This window comes from Arachis hypogaea, chromosome 13 (assembly GCF_003086295.3).
Source record: "Arachis hypogaea cultivar Tifrunner chromosome 13, arahy.Tifrunner.gnm2.J5K5, whole genome shotgun sequence".
NCBI classification, from domain to species: domain Eukaryota; kingdom Viridiplantae; phylum Streptophyta; class Magnoliopsida; order Fabales; family Fabaceae; genus Arachis; species Arachis hypogaea.
In genome coordinates this window covers 38475145-38481144 of record NC_092048.1, presented here as the reverse complement: position 1 = coordinate 38481144, position 6000 = coordinate 38475145, and positions in this window count along the sequence as shown.

Below are 6000 nucleotides of genomic sequence, written 5' to 3'. Positions count from 1 at the left end.
AGTAATTGCATTAATTCATGAAGAACAGCAGAGCTCCACACCTTAATCTATGGGGTGTAGAAACTCCACCGTAGAAAATACATAAGTGAAAAAGGTCTAGGCATGACCGTAAACTCGCATGGAGAACCCGCATGGTCCGAGTTCTGTTCCACTGACACCACATGGCTATGAAGCACATGTATTCCCCATATCCGAGTCCAACACCACTTTTGCTTCCATATTCAAATTAAAAAGTGTAAATTCCCCTTAATGGCATAATAGTTTTCCAATCTAAGAAAACATGACGACCGAAACAAAATTTGGTTATGAAAGATTCGAAGAAAATGACACAAACTAGTCCATAGCCATACTTTCATTGTACTGTATACATGTTCCAAATTTTAATGCAGATTTTTCTTTCCAAAATCTTATAGTATGAAAGTGCCAAATAAATTGTTATCGTTCACACGCACGCTTTTTATTTTTGGTATCGAAATAAAATGCTGCGAAATAAATAATAAATAAAACATAAAATAAAAAAATATAAATAGACGACTCTAGTATTAATATTTATTAATATTATTATTTTAATATAATAAAGATTATTTATATGTATTTACTAAGGCTGCGTTTGTTTCTAAGAAAAGGATAAGACAAGACACTGAGAACAACATATAAAGGACAGAGATACAAAAATTTGTGTTCTTGTATTCTGTTTGATTATAAACTAGAACAGATTATGAAAATCCAATTTATTCTCTTTTTTTTTATTTAAAAATTTGAGACAAAAAATATAATAATAAAAAATATAATTATAAAAAAGTAACAAGAATAATGAAAGAAAAAATAAAAAATAAGTTGTGTCTCTTGTTAGTGTCTCCGTATCCTTCCTGTCAGGATGAACACAAAATACACTAATTCAGTGTCTCTGGACACATTGTCTCTGTCCATGTCTTCTCTGTTAGACACGATTTTGTGTCTTTGTGTCATTGTCTCAGTGTCCTGTCTCTGTAAATAAATGCAGCATAATATATGTAGCAGCCTATATGTAAAAGAGAGAGAAGTGTTTGTTGTTGTTTCTGTGTATGTAATGTTAGAAGTCTTGCCTCTATTTATACACGAATTACACTCATATTTTCAAATTTTTTTTAATGTAATTTATTTTTGAGAACTTGAGATCCATTCTTATCATAACACTCCCCCTTAGATGTCCATTTAGGATTATGCCTCATTAAAGTCTTATTAAAGAAAAATCCAAATGGAAAAAAAATTAGTGAAGGAAAAGGAGTATAATATTATTTATGATGAGGACTGTCTCGTTAAAAACCTTGTCAAAAAAAATCCAGTAGGAAAAAACTTGACCAAAGAAAAAAGAGTACAATCTCCCCTTTTGTTGACATCATTTAATATCTCGAAATCGGCCATCCCAATCTGATGTACTAATCTTTCAAAGAAGGATTTTGGAAGTGACTTTGTAAATAAATCTGCCAGATTATCACTTGAGCGGATCTATTGGACATCAATTGTTCCTTGATTTTGAAGATCATGAGTGAAGAATTTGGGAGAAATATGCTTTGTTCTATCACGTTTGATGTATCCTGTAACACCCTGTTACCCTAAGCCTTGCCTCTAGCCGTAAACCAAAGGATAACAAAGTACCACGACAGTTCTAAAGCTTATAATACATAATATATGTCCAAGAATTTATATAACTAGAAGCTCGATGAAGAAGTAAAGCTCAAAGTCACATAAAGCGGAATTACAAAACGTGAAGCGTTCACACACGATAACTAAACGCGTGGGCATGGATGAATCAAGACATAGTATATATAAAACCTTGTAGATAGCTCTAGGATACACAAGGTAAAAATTAAAGTAAACAAGATATATATAAGTATGATATACAAAAGAAAACTAGTCACAGCATGCGGAGTTTAGGCCGGCTAGTAAAACTAAAAACAATAGAATTTTGAAGTTTAAAACAGCAACAACCTATCTCTCAAAGTTTTAAGAAATAAAGCCTCTAAAGCAACAAAGTTAAATACACAAAAGATGAGAGAACTATAACATAATAATTAAAATACAAAAAGATAGCAAAAGATCCTCCGCTCTGTCACCATCCCACAACTCACCAAGGTGGGTTACGACCTGCATCTGAAAAGCAACAACAATATATAGTATGAGAACCAAAGGTCCTCAATATGGTAACAGTGCCCAATATATAAGATGTAAGGTACCAGGACGCCAAAGGCAATCCTAGAACTTCACATCGATACAAATATTCAAGCTTAACAAAAATAAATAACTTAAACCATAAACTATAAACAGGGTTATCTAAAGTTAGGGGATTTCTAACTAATATCAAAATCACACCGTTGTACCCCACAACCTTCACCGACCTACCCTCCCCGCAATACCATCGCCGCCGCCTACCTAACCTCCTCAGCACCAGACAAACACAGATAATGCAAGCGAGTAATTCATAGGTAATATACATATACAGCAAGTAAAACAGGAAGCATGTAGGCATATTATACATTTAGGCAAACTGCAAGTAATCAAAGCAAATAAGCACATAAGAGATGCATATGATGAATGTCTATCCTATTGGCTCGTGATATCACTTGTCGGTCCATGAATGCCAACCCGACACATCTTTTTGGATGTCGCCTTTCTGCCACGTCCGATGATATAGCACCTGGCACGCTTTTGTATCGTTCCGAGGATATAGTGCTTGGCACACTTGCATGCTCCAAGGATATAGTGTCTGGCACACTCTTGTGGGAGAGAAGGAAAACAACAACAACATATGTTTCATTATAAATCGTTCCAGGGATATAGTGCCCGGCACACTATCATTCCAAGGATGTAGTGCCTGACACACTTTCCACATCCAACAAGTCCATCAACATCAAATCATCATCAGTCATCACCATTTTCTCATCTTAATCCACTTTCAATTCTCAAGTCTCAACATTCCAAGAATATAGTGACTGGAACACTCTCTTTCAACATCCATCAAGCTCGTCATAACCATCATCAGTTCTTAATTTCACAAGTTACCATCCACTCACAAGTTCTCAAGCCATTGCCAATAAAGCACTTCGCTAGTTCACCGATAACTTCAGAAACCTAAGTCTCTGTCTTCTAAACTCATATAGAAAATTACCAATTTAGTTCACTAACCCATATCTATTAGTCTTAAGGCCTAATTACTAGTTAGCAATCTCAAACAGTAGATAAAGAAGTTTGGAAAGCTAGAAAACTCTTGAAAAGTAAAGAAAAACCATTTTTCAGCAAAACAGGGGCTGTGCGTACGCACACCTCTATCGTGCGTACGCACACGTTGAAAAAGTACGCTCGCGTACGCGAGAGTACTGGACAGAGAAAATCACCCGCGTATGGTGCATGAGGCCGCATACGCATATGCATCAGATTTCAGAAAAATGTCAAGTTGCAGAATTTTCATTTTTAAACACCAAATTTTAAACGTTCATAACTTCCTCTACAAAACTCCATTTTCATCAAACTTTATATCGTTTTAAATCTCTTGAAATCATCTTTGATTTAAGATAAAAATCATTTAATTTCAATGTTTGATGCTCAAGTGATGATCCGTCAAAGTTCGTAAAAAACAAGGTCTTACCAAATTCAACAAAATTCTCTAGTTTTCAAAACTTCAAATCCAAACCAAAAAACAAAACCAACACAAAGTCTCATACCAACATTTCTTAACCATCTCCCATCATTAACTATTAAAACCATTTAATCCTCACCAACTTAGATTTTTATCAACCTCCTCACTTCCTCAACTCAATCAAAATCAAAGCTCACTATCACCACCAATTGTTAACAACACCAACCACAATATTCCATACTCAGTACCATCATTAACATTCATAATCAAACGTAAACAATCACCATCCTAGTCCATCAAAATCATCACAAACATCAATAATAATCAAATATCATCAGCACCAATAATCTCCAACAATCACCATCACCCACAAAAATTAATAACCACCAACAATTAACATCAATCCATCATCATATTAGAATCCACCACAATCATACCTCAACATATACATTTTTATCAATCTCCATCATCACGCATATACCACAAACATAGTTCAAACAACCACATATCCAATTCAGTCCTATCATATAGTTCACTAGCCTAAGTTTCCAGAAATATTACATATTACATAAAGAAAACCGAAATCATACCTTGGCCAATTCCCATGCAACTCAAAACACCAAGCTCAAACTCAAAGCTCCAAAACCATTAAGCTCACTCCAACAAACATCAAACTTCAATCTAACATCATACAACATATCACATCAAATCTAGGGTTCACAAAAACAACTAAACACAAAGGTTTAGTGAAATCTTACCTTACTCAATGGCATTAAGGGCAAAATCCAATAATATTTCAATGCTAGATCACCCCTAAATAAACAAAACCATGAAAATCTCAATCTAACAAATCTACAACTCAAATTTGTCAAAGAACAAAAAACTGGAGCTGGGGATTCGAGTTGCTTACCACTTTATTTGGATAGAAATGAAAAAATCGTAGAGAGCTTCGCATGGCCGTAAACGGCTTGTCAATCGGAGCATCGTAGCCCAAGTTATGGCCAATTGAAGGAGAAGATGAATAGTATCAACTCTCTTATCCCTCTCTTCTCTCACCATTGCCCCCTTTCTTTGTTTCTAGGGTAAAATAAGATGAATGCTCATTAATTGACACATATATGTTGGGCTTGGGGCCAATTTAGGCTCGGTCCAATCTATTAGCGTTTTAGGTCTATTTGACCCAACTTTGGACTAAAATCTTTAAGATTAGTGTCCGATTTTCAATTATAAATTTTTTTTCCTTTCAAAACAATAAATTTAATTTTTAAAATCTTATTTTTCTCAGTATGCGATACTGGACAAACTAAAGCTCATATTGCCAGCTTAAGCATCGGTACGCAATCTTTACAAAAATTTTCCGCAAAAGATACGTTTTTCCACTTAGAAAAATTCATTGAATTCAAATTTCACCTTTTTACTTTCAAAATATCATTTCTATATTTTCAAACCTATTTTGGGCAGTTAAAATTATTATTTTATTAAAGCGGTTATTCTGGTTCTTACATATCCACTCTTATGTGGAGCAATGCATGTTGTATTATCTTCAAACAGAATAGTTAGAGCTATTTTATGATCAATCAGTCTACATGATGACAGAATATATTGGATTAAACTTCTAAACCAAAACCACTCAGCTTGCTTCATGTGTCACTAGTATTTCAGTATGATTAGAGAAGGTTGCTGCTATTATCTATTTCGTGGACCTCTATGAAGCACAGACACGGACACGGACATGGGACACGACATGATACGCGATACGGAGACACACGAATTTTAAAAAGTTGTCAGACACTGGGACATGATGCACCACTACTTCGTGGTACATTTTGGGCTGAATTGAGTGGATTTTATCCCTTATTCTCACACTTATGCATATTAATCGCATGTTTTACATTTTTCTTCCTAATTTTGTGCTTTGATTGAAAACATGCTTCTTTAGCCTTAAATTTGCTAATTTTTAATCCTCTCTTATTACCATTCGATTATGTGATATGTGTATTAAGTGATTTCAGATTTTTCAGGGCAGGAATGGCTTAGAGGATGAAAAGAAAGCATGCAAAAGTGGAAAGAACACAAGAAAATGAAGATTTGAGAAGCTGATGCCGACGCGCACGCATGGACGACGCATGCGCGTGATCGCGCCATACTCTAAGCGACGCGTACACGTGACTCGTGCATCTTCAAAGCGACACGTATGCATGGATGACGCGTACGCCTGACGAGCGTCACGTGCTGTAATTTACAAAAAATGCTGGGGGTGATTTCTGGGCTGCTTTGGACCCAGTTTCAGCCCCGAAAATACTTATTAGAGGCTGCAGAGTAGAGCTGGAAGGGAAAGAATTCATTCATACATTTATTTACATTATTTAGGTTTTAGATGTAGA